The 17,207-nt window shown below is 41.3% G+C and overlaps 1 protein-coding gene across 3 annotated transcripts in view; it reads left to right on the forward strand.

Annotated features, from left to right (window-relative positions):
- The window catches only part of Ddr (discoidin domain-containing receptor 2), a 126,330-nt gene that overhangs the window by 47,184 nt on the left and 61,939 nt on the right, over positions 1 to 17,207 (forward strand). The gene's annotated exons all lie outside the window — the stretch shown is intronic.

Here is a 17,207-nt window from a genome sequence, read left to right on the forward strand (position 1 = left end):
CGGATGTAAATCTAACGCGGCCCCCAGAGCTATTATACAAACGTAATTTTCGCATTAATTCCATCGCTGTAATAAACTATATTATTTATACATATAAAAAGGGGAGGAAAAAAAATTAGGTAGCTCGATAAGAACAGTATAATAATCTATAGCTATCCTCCTTTCCGTTTATCGGATTATGTATTCCACGATTCGCGATTGATATGTAATATAACGTGTATTCTCGTATTTTAATTTTCCGATAAACATATTGATTTCACGCGGCACAACTACACTGCGCTGGCAGGGAATTCAATATTCATAATATCAATCGAGTCTCCTTTTCTACCTTCGCGATGAAATATTCAATGGCGTATTCCTAAACAGAGGCAATCAAATAGAATTGTATTTTCCGCTGGAAAGCTGAAATTACAATTTGCACTTATGCTTTTACAATTGCGTTTAAGTCCCGTCCGGCAACAGTCGAGTCACGCTGCTGAAAACACACAGTGGATTGACAGATTCATATGGTTCAAATTACTCGAGCACGGTAAATATTCTCAAAATTACACTGCTGCATATTTTCATTTTCTGCGCACCGCTCCTACTTTACCAGCCAAATTAATACTGACCGTTTCAAAGCCCACCGTAAAATCCTCGTATTTCCCTAGTATTTGCCAAACCCTCTGTTTATTTGAATTATCAAAAGTGCGAATGTAATTTGACTTTTGAAAAATATCTTGCAGTTATCGTATAACGCACGTGTACGATATTTTTTTCTAGGAATTTCCCTGTAAATGTTTCTTCCCTCCTAAAAACTGGCACTTCCAATTGAAATATATATATATATACATTGTAATACTCTATAAATATACGTGTATGTATATATATATATATATATATAGGATTTTTATCTGGAAGCTTTTCGCGTGTAAAGATACCGGGCATCTATACTGGAAGTCGTGACTTCGTTTTAAATTCTGCCGGAGCTGGTAACGTCGTTTCGAAGAGAAATTGCCCTTTGCACTGACAATAAGGAACGAACGGTAGACGAGGGTAGCTGCAGAAGTTTCTATCAAACGTATGCGTGAAAGAATACGTGAGAGAACGTTAAAAAGAAACCAGTGGTCTGACCACGAGTTACGCTTCAAAAATTTATCACTCGCGCGCTACATGGACCATTTCGATAACTCTCCAATCAAGAATAATCGATTTGTTGCTTCGGCGAGAAAAATGGAAAATTACAGAAAAAGCGTGTTTTCGGAAATTTCCTTTTTCTCGCGAGAAATCGTGACGTCAGAAATCAGATTACAATGGAAATAACCCTGAGGATGGTAAAAAGCTTAAACTGGATGCGACCAAGGCTTTTATACACGGTTTTATGTAAAATAAATCGCGAGAAGTACTTCCCAAAGACCAACCTGTCGCGCGGAATGGCCAGACGCTGCATATGTAAGACGTTTTTGTCGAAGAGCCACCGCTGAAACTGTGGCCTCCCCGAGCGCCGACGTATTTTGTAGAACGAACCATTCTTCATAAGATTACTTTTTTACGTCTTATACAGCTGAGAGTCACGAGCTCCATACAGGCGATATAATTTTGCGATGCCTTTCAAAATATTCATGTCTCTTCGGTTTACCCGAAGACAGCCCTTGAACAAATTTAGTCGGGACGATGACTGAACCTTCATTTACTTCGTAGGATGGAAGCGACGTTTACGGAAAATTAAATGATGCGGTGCTGGGAAAAATATAATAGAGGTTGGATTTTGACAAATGGAAGGAGCCGAGCGTATCACTAAAATCCTTTGAAGGATTGCGCTCCATTTTCATTAATACGAGCAGGCAACCTATATATATATATATATATACAGCGAAAGAGCCGCAAGGTTTTAAGAGAGCCGCGCGTCGCGATCACAAAGAATTCGATATGGGAGGGCTATAACGGTTATTAGGAGAAAATTCTGGCTGGCGTTGGATAAGTGGTGCGGAGTCGATAAGAAAATGGTTGGGGGTGGAGTTGGGATGTTTTGGAGGATAGGCGAACACATTAGCCAGGACTCAGGTGGAATGCGAGTCACGTAAATGTGGGGGTGCAATTCGTCGTTTAGCTTTCGTCGACGCAGGCCGCTGTCACCCCCTATACGTTAGGGGTAGGAGGGAGCCGGTATAGCTATATACGGGAGTTGAAAGAAGGCAAGAAAGAAGTGGCCGGTACTGGCCAGATCTCTGTATTCCCGGCAGGAGCTCGAACACTCGATAGTGTGCTTTAGAAAAATTCGTGACGGAACTGCTAAAGCAAGCCGCGCACAATTTACGTTATTAAATCGACGGAACGGTTCGAAGCACCGGACGAGTGCTACCCCATTCGCTGCTATTTCAGCTTTAAGTCTACTTCGACCTACCTCTTGTACACTTTCGGAAGGTGCACTCACTTGTTTCATCGATTATATATACTATAACAGTACGCTTTTTCTCATCTTTCTTTTAAACCCCATTATTTCTCCCGCAATTGTTTTATTTCCACACTTCTCGAAATTATTCTTTTATATCTGATGAATCTTACTGTGATTTCACCCATATATAAAACGTACGGTTTTCCCCGGAAAATCTTCAAACAGCTTTATCTCGAGGAGAATTCTTATTTTCTGAAATAGAACCTTCGCGTCCGATTCGATAAGATTTCAGGCCGGTCACGAACCAACCCTAATATCCATCGAGTTTCTAGCCTAACGCCTTCTCTCCTGATCACGTCTACGTCTTCAATGGAATTTCTCAAAACCCGACTCCTTGGCCAGTTTCCGCGCAATCACCCAAATACATGTAACCAAATCGATTACTCGTTTACTTTAATTTCCACCTCAGAGACCTTCGCCTCGCACCTCCTTTCCTTGCATCGTTTCGTACCGAATCACCCGTTTTTAAAATCTCTTCGTCTGAAAAGACTTTTCAGCACGATCAAATTTATATTCCGTTTGCAATAATAAAAAAAAGGAAAAAATACGATTTGTAAGAAGGCCGCATATTAAATTTCGTGTTTTAGTATACAAGCCAACTACTCCGAGTAAGGGAAAATCTAGTCACGTATTGCTTGTTCGGTCGCGCGGGATGATTGACTTTTTGAGAGAGTATAAGAGAGGGGCTGTGGAGGGGGAGGGGGTAGAAAGGGAACGAAAAAAGTGAAAAGGGAAGAAAAGTGGAAACTGGGCAGATTCCTGCACTGTAAAAGTGTATATATATCCTTTCTTTATTACATTCCTCTATAATCTCAGAGTTTCCACATAATAATTGGTAATTGAAAATGCATTCCCTTCTTGTTGATTTCACACCCGCTTCGCGAAAAGTTAATTATACATCGAAATATTGGGGATTCCGTCGTCGATTGCACCGACAAATATTTTTATCTCTGCAGCAAAATATTTTTCTCTTTTCCAACAAATAATAATAATCGAACGCGATGAGTTGGAATTATAATAGTTGTTTAAAATGACACATTTACAGCCATCGCATCCCTCTGTATACGTGAAGCGCTTGCTGCGCGTAAGTTGTAAAATTCCAATTATTGCAAATGACCATTCCGTAATTATTATGCATCGCGACACTTCGTGGTTACGCTTTTTTGAATCGCATCAATTCTATCAGCAACAGCTGCATTTTCTGATTATTTCGAATTCATTGCCAGGCCAAAAACTGCGTTTACGAGAGACATGAAACACCAGGGGATGAAAATACTTTCATTAAACAAGGGCTTATGTCGCTATAAAAAAAGTACACTCGTAATCAAATGAGAGGACGTCCGATGAAATAAAGTTAATAAGATTAAGAGTTACTGTGTTCAAAGCATATTTGAGAGACACGAAACTAAATTAACGTTAATTTAATTTTCGAAGAAATTGAGGAAGAAGGTAATACGAAGTATCCAATTCTGGACGAATTTTCTGCCAGAGTGTGATATTTGCATACGAGTATTGAAACTGATGTGATATAAAGGTGAAAGAAGGAGAGGTAACGAAACAGGATGATATCAGTGAGAACCAGACGCGATAACCTCTCGTGTATGAAGTGTCGTTTAGCTATCCCCCTTTCGCATCCTCTCTCGGTCCTTATCTCCCCCCTCTCTCCTCCCTTCAACCTCCCTCTATATAACCAACCGATAAAGACCGTTCCAATATTCTCCCGACTCTTCGAATAAAAGAGGCCGCAAAACTTTCCAAGTCAAATTGAACGGCTCACTGAGAAACTTGTCTTCATCAGTTCCAAATAAAATAACACCATTTTATTGTGGACGTAGCAAAATTTCACCTACGTCGTATGATTTTATCGAATTAGAAAGTATTTTTACTCTCTTTGTTATATATATATATATGTATATAGTAATTGTATACCAACTCTCGTACAATAAACACTAATATAATTAGGCTGTGAAAGTTTAAAAAATCAGTAGAATTGTTTAGCCTGATTAAAAGTCGTAGATTAGCACGGTCTATTGCGCACATGCAAAATAAGCTTAACTCGTCCTTAATAACGAAACTGTGCTTTATCGATTTAGTTCTCCCATTTCTGGACTTTTCTTATTCGTTCTCTTGCCGAAACTTTGCGCTATCTAGTTGAATATTTTCCTTGTTCCTGCATAGGGCTTCGGTAGTTTTACGATTAAACATAGGTACACATACCAACCGCGAGAAACTTGGCAAAATCAAATTAAGCTAAGGTTGAGCGGACGGTTTGAGAGCACGGATATGCAACTAAAAAGTATTCTTCCACCGACAAAATCTCCATATCAATTTCCAGAAAATCATAAACACGTCTTACTTGTTTTTCGTCCATTCGTGTGTTAATAAAAGGAAGAGGAGAAAGAAGAAGTGGAAGAAGCAGAAAAGGACCTTTTAGCTGGCGGAAAAATGACAAATTTCTCGAGTTTAGGAAAAAGTTTGGAAAGCGGAAATATAGTGGGAGAAAAGGTCGTGGTAGTTTTGCCATAAAGTCGACTTTACGGGATGAGTTGTGTTGCTCGACGGACGTTACCGAAGTTTTCAGACTGTCGTCATAAAGAGCCATTTTCACTGTTCACAGGCGCCTAATAGAATTGTAACGTACTTCGGGAAACCTTACGATTAAGGCGCATTTTGGAATACGCGAGTCACAATTATATTTTCTATCGAAACAAGAGAATCAGCGTCCATGTTTGCTCATATGGTTATCGACGCGGAAAGCGATATAAGTGCAGTGTAGAATTTAGCGCGAAGAGAAGATTAATTTTTACTTTTCAAATGGCTTCTCGCCCGGTCGTTGAGCGTCGCTCTTCAATATTTATTCCATCTTAGGCCTGTATTTCAGCATGAGTGGAGTGCAAGCGCCAATGGAGCAATATTTCTGATGCCCCTTAATGGCTTCATCATCAGCCACAAATTACCTTGGATGCTTGCCGTTTCCCATCCAGCCCTCTGGGAATAAGCCGGCTGTACTTTTCGCGCAATTAATCGACGATTGGGACTCCCTCGCCACATTCGATTACGCGGAAAATTATTTCTTTTATTCCATCAGCCACTGACAAAATATATAATGAAACAATTCGTACTGCGCTGCGCAAACGTTCGAAACTGGGCAATCTAGCCACGCTTTATTTAATTATTCAAGTACATTGGCTAGAGAGAACGAGGTACAAATTCCATTATGTTGGAAAACGCATTAATTCGATTGAAAGCCACTTTTGCGTCCTTCCGTCTCGTAGTCACGGGAGGTAAAAATAGGCAAGGGCTGATCGGATCATGGATTACGGGAGTTTGTGCGAGTCGAATGATCATCAAAGCAGAAAGCCTCTGTCAATAAACGGAGAGGCTCAACCGCGGAAGTAGGTTGTGGTCAAGTAGGTAACTTCCGTTTCAGCTCGAGCCAATAGTGGGAGCTCTTAAAGAGATTATTTCGTGACCCTCTCCTTGAGACTATCCAAGTAACCGCGATCCACTCCTTAAAAGGCATCCTCGCTGTGTCCCTGATGCTTTAGATCCCTCGCTCGCTTCTCCTTCGCTTCCACCTTCCCGTGGTCCGTGTCCTTAATTCGACCAATACATCCATCGCAACCTATATAGCTATCGTCGACCATCGCTCTCTTCGACCCCCAAACAAACCCTCAAATATGATTATAACGCACTCTCCGCCATTTATTTCCCGGATATACTGCAGCTATATGTATATATATATATATATATATATATATATATATACATATAGCGTATCACTTAAAACGACCTCTTGCCCGAACACTCGCTCGATAAAAGGTCATCCTTCCCGAACGACTGAATAATGAAATTACGACAAAATTCCAATAGCAATTTCTACGAAAAAATATTGGGTAATATAAAGCAAAGTCGTCAAATAAATTCTCTGGACAGATTTACGAAGTTAATAACTGGAAGGGAAGCCGAGGAAGATGATGTAAACACGTGATGCAGAGGTAGTGAAAGCGGAAGTTCAATCGCTTAGGTGGAATCAGGAGCTATCGGGGGTCAAAGGTTGTACGACGGAGAATGGGAGCTTGCAGAGAGCTTTCGGTTGGAGTAGGGGAGGGGGGGAGGGGGACCAGTTATCGTTTCACCGATCATCTCTGGTGAACGGGCGAAGTTTACGACGCCCCACAGGCCCGAAAGAATGGACCTTTGGGGCAGTTTTGATATCGGCCCCCGGCTAAATTCAAGCCGGAGCGCGGTTAATTTCCGTTCAACTTGTGCAACGAGTGTTCCTGACCACGTTTCCGCGGCCCGTTCATCCCTCCCATCCCTCTATATGTGTGAAAACTTGTTCGTGAAGCTGTTGCCAACCCCTTACGAGTCCCAGCGATCCCTTTCATCCCCCAAAACCCCATATATCCCTCCTCCTCCTCCTCCTCCCATCCCGTACCATAGTGCAGCACTACGAATGCTGCTACTGGATCCAGTGCATACACTAACCATACACTGTTTACCTGCTCTCTTGCACTATATATATATATATATATATGCGATACATTAATATATAGTATTTTGCACATGTGTATACCTGCAGGAAAACTAGTAAGTGTAATATACGAATAATCCTGGTGCTTATAAATTTACTCGTCATGCCAAGAATGTTTTAAACATTCGCTTGGATTAAAAAATATTGTAAACTTTATTTGGAACACATCACACTGGAATATAGAAACATGCGAAAGTAATTTGCAAAAAATTTCTCGATAGTGCGATATCCTGTAGTCAAACAATAGTATGTATATAGTTATGTACTTGGTACATTACATACTAACACAAGCTGGCAATATTTTACACCGGCCTGCTTGATAACCACGACCCAAATTGCTTCCTATCGTTAAAACTTGGAATAGGAATTTTTTATTGCTTTCTCGTACTGTATGGAAATTCTATAAAAAATCAACCAAATAAAAGAGTATATAGATAATGCCTTGAAAAAAGAATCGATTGTTTTTCAAATGTAATCTCTGATACTGATAGGGATTCGCGTGATTTGTTTTCTTCATAGACACAGTAGTGCACAGATCTCGGAATGGAAAAAATGCAATCTTTTCGCTAGCAGTAACAGGAGTTGCTTCGTCTAATTTTCTAGACGGTGGAAATGTAACAAAGAACAGGGACTCTTGGGAAATCAACATACGCTTCAAATGGACCCAACATACATAAGAATCAAGGCGCTGGTAATAGTAAACAGCGTTTGGATTTCAATAAGGTCACGAATCGCGCTTTCGATCACTCGTTCAATCCACGTAGATAACGTAAGACTGTCTAAAGTTTTCTTTAAATAATCAGTAATGAAAGTTATATATATAGGTTTGTGGAAATTACTTAGGAAAAACTGCAGAAGAGAGAGGGAGAGAGAGTAAGAGAGGATAGCAATAAAACCTTGTTCTCTTTTTATTAAGATTGTTTTATAGCCAAGCTCGTAGGATTTATTTGTGTTTTTATGTACGATAAGATTTTCGAGAATTTTTGGAGTGGATGGAAAATCTAGGAAAGCAGGTAGGGAATTCTCTTTGGGATTTTAGGTAGGTGGAGTCGTGTCCGGGGTAAGCGGCCGGAAGCAAATCGAAGCAGAAAGTCAGGGAGATGAAACTCGCGCACCTTGAGGTCTTAAAGCAAGGTGTAACCATGGAACTTTAGTCTCGCCTACCGACTTTTGCTCGTCCGAGCAAGTTCCTCCGCAAGAAGGGAACCCGACTAAAATACTGAAAACGCTCCAAAAGAAGCTTTCCCTGGTAAAATCGTGAAATATGCCAGATAAATTCGTTCGTGCAAGAAACTCTTCCAACAAATTCACACGTTTAACTTGTAAATTCATAGGGAAAAAAACTCGTAAAGCATTGCTATCCCCTGCGGATAAGCCAGGTAATTTATATGGTAATATTGATTTTGGGATAGAGGGTGGATAAAAAGTAGCAGCAACGAATTAGCAATTTGGCAATTAATGAGGTAAATGACACAGATAGGAGCTAGGTCAATTTCCTGGAGGCATGCAGCAGCAAACTCTGAGCGGAAAAGTTAATCGTTTCGGAAATCTCAGCTGGTATAGCGGAGGACGAATATCGGCAGGACGGAAATTCGGCGGACTTTTAAGCGCCTTAATGACCGGCATTCAGTTCGCTCGAGGCAGACGCGTTGGATTTCCGCCAATCATCCCAGCAATTAGCGGAATTCACGAAGCGCGCTTGCTCGCCAATTGGGTAAAACGATATCTGACAGCTAACTGCCAGTATTTCCGGTTTCTAATAAATACACTAATGATATAAGTGCTATTCCCTGTATCCCCATGAAAGATTCATTGAAAAAATGCCAAGCCGGAATAAATTACGGCCGACTAGCCGATCCTCCCTCTTTCCCCCTCTCTCTCTCTCTCTCTCTCTCTATCTCTACTAGCAAACTTGGAGAAATTCGACGAAACCCAGCTAAAATTTAACCGTTTCGAGTGCCCGGTAAAAGATCCAGTATGCCGTAAAAACTTTTCAGCTGAACCATGAGAAATTGCTTTGGCTAAACTGTATTACTTTATCGCGATATTCAAATTAAAACCATATCCGTCCAGTGTAATTCATTTTGGAATTCGGATATACATATACGCTACATGGCTATTCGTTCCTTGCATACCAATACAGTGATATCCAGGTAAGAAAGTGTAGTAGTGTATGTACAGGTAATATATACCATCAGCTCCGGCTATCAATAAATTTTATCATTTTTTACAGACTTTTTGTCTAAATGCATGTTATACTTATACAAGTTCTTGATTTACTCTTATATATAGCGGTGTCTTGTGTGCATAAACGGTACCTATAATGAAATTTTAGGATTTTTCCTGCAAAGATTGCACTTGTGGATAAGAAATTTCATGTTTTGATCATTTGGTACACACCTGATACATATATACGTAAAATTCTTGAACACTGCAAATATATTAATAAATTCTGATTGGTCAAACGCTCTGGCGAATGGTTAGGGAATCGCTCTCTCGATTCGCTTTTAACTCGTTGTGAATGCCTCAATCAAAGTGCATGCGCGACAAGAATGAAGCGAGCGAAGCTAGGAACATTTTACCGAGGCAGGCTCGACGATACTTAAATAACGAAACAAAATGTTACTGAATTACACAATTTACGCCGAGGCGAAATAACGGGGTATTGTGAGCTTACGAGGGTCGCTGCGATATTTATGAAAACGAATAGAACTGCAACAGCTACAATTTTCCACCAAGGGTTTCTGCAATCTGGCAATCTATTCTTTATGAAATTAATCATACAGTCCATGCAGCCAGTTTGGAAATTTATCGTGTAAATTTGTCAAATAATTTGTAGTACAAATTAGTGATTTATAATATATATACTATATACACGTATATATAGAGGTAATAATTTGTTACATTTATTCAACGAGTTTCCTTCGGGAATTAATCTCCTAATTTTGCACGGGGTGCTTATTGAATGCAAGAGAGTTCCTCGGAGCGCGGAGATGCAAAAATATTCTAGCTAATAATAGAGCTGGCACTTAATTGTCGTAAGTCGTAATTGGGTAGAAGACGTGCTCGCCTGGAGGCGAACAATCGGCCCTAAAGGGGTCTAAAGGAGCTTAGGGAGCCTCTTGTAGCTAGTTGTAGCCTTGTGTCTCGATCAAAGTGTGCGTGTAATCGACATGAAGCATCAAGGAACGCCAGAGGCTCGGGTTTCCTAACCCTGCAACGAAACAAGCCGTCTCGTCGGGATTATGAAATTCGTGCTCGTCGAAAGTTTCAAGCGGCCGGGAGCTCGTGATATTCATGAAATGCACGTTTGCTCAATGGTCGAGCGACACTTTGTCTTCTCGCCTAAACTTCTTTCCATTCTGAAAGCTTCCACCCCAGCCACTATCCCTCTACCGTTCGCCTGCCTCCTCCTGAGAACTCCATCTCTCATGCAAACTTTTCACCCAAAAATCCGTCCTCCCAGCAGCTCCTCTGAAAGATTTCGTCACGATTTTACGAAAATATTTATCTTCATCAAAACTATACTATCTGGATTATCCATATTTCGCGTTTGAACGAGCGAGCGCTTGTTTATCGTGCCTTATTCCAGAGTGAGAGAAACTTTTTCAAGATTTAGGAGGCGAGACTGTACACGGGACCATGATATCGCGAATATTCCCACTTGGGCGTTGAAATATTACGAGGGAAATGATGGTGTATATCACGGTTTACCAGTTGTGGCCTCGCAGCAACTATATAGCGGACGCGAGGCTCTCTCATTAATTCGATCGTGTCTTCTTCAGAAATTCTCGAGGATGACATTTTCATCTTCGGAGCGCGCTTTAGCGCCGACTAATAAAACCAGCCAGTTCGGCCTTGGGTTATTTCAGCAGGGTAGACCGGAGCCAGGTATAGGACGGTGTTGCTCGAGCCAGCGTTTAATTAAACAAAGCATTATTTCAAAGCAGACCCTATCAAAATCACTCTCGGAGAACCCAATAAAATCTGATTTAATTGCGAGTCATAGCGAAGAATTTGTTGCGGTGAAATGCGGTCTTTCGTCGTGTCGGAAGTACACCGCTGTATATATATATTCTTCGAGAAGATTCTAGGGAGCGAACTGTATACCACGCGAAGCTATCTAGGAAATCGCATTCCTCGATCAGCATATCCATTTCGATTCAGATTTTATGCCCGAAGGAAGTCACGGCGAAAATTCCGGATTCCAAGGACCTCCAGTCCGGTTTATACTCTAGTCTGGACCCGGTTGGTCACGCAAAATCAAAATGGCGAAGCCCATTCAATGTTAGAGACGCCAAATTCCGGGAGCGAGCGCAGCACGGGAAGGGAAGCTTTATAGCTTCCGGGACAGTTTACGAATGGCGGTAAGTGCCCCGATGGTACTTAACGCGCTACTCCGGATAGTTTCCATTTTGCCCGCACACCTGCATTATCAAGATCACGAAAACTCGAACTTATGTAAACCCGCTTTTGCATCCCGATAGCTATCACCCCAGATTCCATGTATAAACCATACTCCTGCACTAAAATCCAGCCGTAATTATTTAACAAGCCAAACTTTTTGTTAATTCCTCTGCAAACTTTCGATTCTTTCCCCCTCCCCTTCTCTCCTTCTCCCCTCTCCCCCTTTAAGTAATTCCCCGTATTGAGAGAAGGAAAAAGGAGAGATGAGTGGACAAGTTAGAAATTGGTACGTACTACTGAATAATTCCGGGAGGTGGTGGAAGGAGAATCGTCTTTAATCCAATTTGATGGAGCACCAACGCCTGTGTGTTATCGATCGTGCTCCTGAATCGAGCTGGACGAGTGCACTGGGACTGTCTACATCACAAACTGGTATATAGAGTCGACCCAGAAACACCTTATCCTCTCCAAAAGACCGTTAAATCCTTGCTAAACCATAGGCAATCTCACCGATATAATACAAAAAATCTATATTTTACTATATGTGTATATACGTATATGTGTGTTTCAAATGAAATAGGAGAAAATACGAATCGGATCTTGAATTAATTGGTATGAATTATTACGAGGTATAGTCATTAAATATAAGAGCAGGATTTAAATTGTAAAGGAATCTGCTTTAATGCAGCCTATAGCTGTCGAGTTATGTTTGTACCTTATTGCTTTCCTGATAAGAATTAGATGTATTTAGGTTCATTGCGACGTGTATACATATATATATATACCCCATCCAACGTACAAGACCGACCTATATAACGTTATAAGGATAGCTAAATCCTTACTTAATGACGGACGATCCTGAGCTTTTAAGGCAAAATATCCTTCGCTCGGTGTATTATTCTTTTCAACAGACTTCTTGTGATACTCCGTTTTATTATATTATATATATATATATATATATATCTGATGTATATCTCTTGAAATACCCAGCGAAGCAGCTTATTCGTAATTTTCAATTCAAGTTTAATATGGAATTTGACAAAAATTACATTCGCATTTGCATCGAGGCGGAACAATTTATCGAATTTATAATGTCTACTGTACTGGGAGTCTGATATCCCTCCAGAGATCATTAATAACATCAAAAAGTGTCAATACACCCTGCCACCTTTCATAATGAATGAGCGCGCATGCTCTTCGCAAGTGAAATATCGAAAGGTCCGTCCAGCTCTCAAGTTTTAATTAATGTTTTGTTAAAATAGGTTGCATTAAAAAATTACTATATGAAAAGAAACTAATTAAAAAGTGCATAATAGAAATGTATTATTACAAATGGTAGAAATTGTAATTATTAATAGTGTGTTTACGATCCTCGTTAGTTATTGGCCATTTCCGGTGCAAGTGCTCCGTCACGGAACAATTATTTTTCGTAATAATGGAAAGGAATAGAAGGAAGCGCAAGGTGGTATTGTCAGGAGAGCAAACACGTCAGATTTAATTAATTTTGCCGGCATTTCGCCGTTGTCTTTTCTTCCAGCTCCCGACAGGCCGGCTCTGTCAAGTGCGAAATGGGGGCGTAAGTCTTCCCGGGGAATTGCAACGGACCACGAAGGATGGACGGTGGCTGACATCGCGATAACTCGGTAACTGCTAGACAGCCCGGAGAGCCGTTCCTTCCTACTTAAAGCAAGCCGATCCCGAATTTCTGACTTTCATAAATTAACACCTCGACGCCGAGGCAAACGCATCGAAATAACACGACGTACCCTAATTGTAATTCCAGCAGCCAACAAACCAATGTCAAAACGTCCATTTTTTAACAGAGGCAAATATATTCCTCGCATTTGGCACAGGATTCTTTTACTGCCGGGCTATAGTAATTTTATATCCATGTATAATATTTACGTGAAATTCAGAGGGAATATTCTTTCAGTAGTAGTAAGTGAAATTTCGCAGACGAGGAGCAAAGTTCGTTCGACCGTTATCGGAGTAAGCATTGCGATAGTTCCGGGCTGCTCGGCGACACGTAAAGGCGGTTCTGGAAAAGAAAAGGTAAAAATTGAGAGGGTAGGGGCTTGGAAAAAATGAAAGAAGAGAATCGCGGAATAGCGGGAAGGCTCGACGCGACGGGGGAAACTGTCGGAGGGTTAGGGGCCTTCAGAAGCGAAAGGAAAGAAGCGGAATGAAATTTGCATCGCAAAATCCTTCCGTTTACTCCTACGCTCCTACTTTTACCCCTCCGACCCTCTGTCTGCTCCCCCTCCTACCGGCCTCTATCCCGTGGAAGTGACGGGAACTCGTGTCCGCCTGCAACCAGCACACGCCGTAATGATGCTACTCAGCCTTCCGTGAATCTTGGAAAAATCGTTTATTTCCAAGTACCCTCTATTTCTCCAGCCTCATTTGCTACGAACTGCCAAATTATTTCGTTAGCAAATCGCACTTCTGCCAAAACAAACTTCCCAAGCACCGAGACTTTCCTCTCGCTGAAATTTCTATTTTCCAAGAAAACAGAAAAAGGATCTTGCAATAATCTGCCGGTAGGAGTAAATCCCCCTCGAATTTCCGAGCGAGGCTGGGCGATGTATGTATAGAGAGAGATACGCCTAGATACTTATAATTTTAATTCTACCAGAGAGAATGTGAAAACGTCGAGGGTAGGAGTAATTTTTAATAGAGCGTAAGAGTCGATAAATGTAAATTTGCATGAGGCTGCAGGCTGGCATGAACCAACGAAAGATTCAATGGGATGAGAAAAGGGTAGGGTGGACCAAGTAAGGAGAGGGTTCGCGAGGGCTTTTGTGTGCATTCGATAGCCCGTGCAAAGCAAACAAGGCTGCTGCACAAAACAGGGAGCGCACCGCAGAAGCTCCTGCCTGCCTGCGCTGCATCGTCCATTCGGGCAAAAGCCTCCTTCTCCCTCAGGAAATGTCAAGCGGCGTCATTACACGCGCGTATATACCGAATGCACGCTCGAGCGAAAGAAAAATACAAAATCAAAAAAATACAAACTCCTCCTCCTCCTCTCTCTCTATATTCCCTTTATCGACGAATCAATGAGATAACATTTTCAACCACTCTTTTATATATAGTTAATAAAATAACATTTCGTGTAACTATAAAATTTTCACTGCTATACGGGAAAACAAATATACTAAATTATGACTTGGTTTTACTGCAGGATATATAATATTGCAATGGAAATTTATAATAGAATTTAATTTATTCCAATAGTGTACCAAGAGAATCGTATGTAACAATAATTATTAAACTGTAGCCAATTTTCATGGTACATTATAGAAAAGGATTATTATCGGCTGATATGTTGTACGCCGAGCAAGCAAGCAGAAGTTTGTAAATATTTAATTCGGTGGGTTATATATTTCGCAAAAAGTCCTTCAAATTCCCATTGAGAATTATAAGGCATTAAAAAATCTTTGTGAAGATCGAATGAAAATTTCACTAAGCGGATTTGCGCGTGACGACTTTAATATGCTTCACCGTGCTCTGTTTATGTTTTTTGCATAGCTCAATTAAAGGTTTTTGTTCAGAAAAGGGAGATCGCTGTAAAATTGCTCAGGGCATTCGGTACTCTCCTGTACAAAGCTATATAGTTCCTTGCACGAGTTACCGATCGCATTTGATCATATATACCTTAATCCTTAACGAGCAATTTCGATCGATGCCTTGTAAACGTGCAAGTCTATAAACGTCCTGTACTCCTCATTTCGCCTCAAAGACCATATTGCCACAATTCCGCAAACCCTCGTATATAGTCTCTCTCCCTCTCTCTCTCTCTCTCTCTCTCTCAGAATTATATCGATCTCAGCCAAGATAACTGTCTTTCGTCTGCATCTTCATCTCAATACTAATCTTGTCTCGCTTATTAATAATATTCAAGCCAGCATTATAGTACGTGGTTCAATAATTATGTTTGATTCCCCTGGACCAACCGAGCATTCCGAATTGCATTTTGCTTTGTTCCCATGCGCGATTCACGCGCATACGTGATTTAGTCTTACATATCCGGTGGAATAGTCCTGCATGCAGGATGCGCCTGGAATAACTTGAAGATTCGAGCGCACTTCTCGTCGCGTTGGATAAATGGCGGACGTGAATATCCAATGGAAAATAAAATGGCGCCGCGGTTCACTCGAGCGTGAATGATTTATTAGGCACGGCACGTCCAGGATTTTCCGCGAGCTCCAATTGCAAAACTGATTTAATCGCCTTTTTCATCGGAACTTCTCGTTCCTTCAACGGATAGATAGACGTTTGATTTATTTCAATACGTTTGTACAACGCATTTTACTTTAACGTTATAATTAGCATGACACGCGGCTTATACTTCGGTCTGCGCCGAAACGCGTTTTCCTATGAGCTTTGAGAATTAATCTAGCAGCCTCGCGATAACCACGAATCAATCCAGCCTGTCAAATGTTCGCAATTAAATAATCCATTCGCTTTTATTATTTATTCCGCTCCCTGCTCGAATGAAGCGAGATCTAATTTGACGATTGAATTATTAACGCAAGAAGGCGAACAATGACTTCCGGACCGGTGACATTTCGCCGATTTAATTACCGGTTGGTCGACCCGTGACGTTTGATTGGACGTAGCGCTTTGTTAAAATTCGCTGCTAATTTCCTCCCCGGACTCTCCAGGATTATTTCAAGCGTATACCGATGATCGATACCCGCAGCTGTTTTCGCGATACCTACGTTACTTTTACCGGAGATAATATTTCATTCCGCTGCTTGTATTTCCTGTAAAACAGTGTCGACGTGTCGCCTACATAATGCATTAAACGTGTCCGCAGCTTGAAAAAATGTTATCGTTCAAAATAGTACGACTCGCCAAGCTTCCATTCCACAAACAAGAATGAAAATTTATTTAAACAGATTTTTTCTTTAACGGAAAACAGAAGTCGAGTTCCCTTTCTCTGCCTTTCGCCATGCTAGAGTAAATACGTATGGTATGTTTGTTTTTCATGGGGTTGATTGTTCCATGCGGTAACATCAGTGTGCGAGCGTAGATTACCACGTAGAAGCAAATGCTGACAAAGGGATGGCCAGTCAATCACTTGGAGCATAGCGCTGCCTCTAATACCCATGAGGAGTTTATGAGTGATTAATTTGAACCGATCAAAACGTCGGACTTCTATCTACCATAAATTCCCCAGCTCCAATGATTTCTATCGTCGATCAATGACCCCTGCATTCTCTACTTTTTTTCTCCCTGAAAGAAACTTTGCGACGTACTTATTGTCGAGCGAGGATTGGTCGCCGCAGGTTATCAGGGATTCGCTAATTGCGAGGGATCAAAGAAAAGTTTGACAAGAGCTGAATTGACAAATAAATGCGTTTATTTAATGAGAACCAGTCTGTTGGAGATCGGAGGTGTGTCGGTGTGAGAGTAGTTCGGGATTCTTGGACCGACTCGCTCCAGCTCCAGCACGCTCTCCGTCTTCTTTCCTCGCTCCTCACTTTGGCACAATGCCGCCAGATGGCCGCTTCGCGGAGCGTTCTCGCTAGTGAAAAGTTGCCCGCACAGTTCTTAAATGCGCGAGCCGCAGCACCAGCCACCAGGTCGGCTCGGAGCCTCAAGCTTACACCGGTATTCATAAACGGAAATTTAACCTCTCAAGTTCAAGCTTAAGACCGGTAGAATCTATATTTTATGTTACACATCTTATAGGCTACACGGCAAACTTGAGCCCAAGTTCCCTTTATGAATACCGGTGTTAATTATATACCCGTTCTTATTATTAGAGAGATCGGTGGTGCCGCTGTGAGCGGACAGGTTGGAGTAGTGGTAAAGTACGTGCCG

The sequence above is a fragment of the Prorops nasuta genome, unplaced genomic scaffold (assembly GCF_024137725.1).
Source record: "Prorops nasuta isolate Cenicafe-Biocafe unplaced genomic scaffold, Cenicafe_Pnas_1.2 PNAS00015, whole genome shotgun sequence".
Taxonomy (NCBI): Eukaryota; Metazoa; Arthropoda; class Insecta; order Hymenoptera; family Bethylidae; genus Prorops; species Prorops nasuta.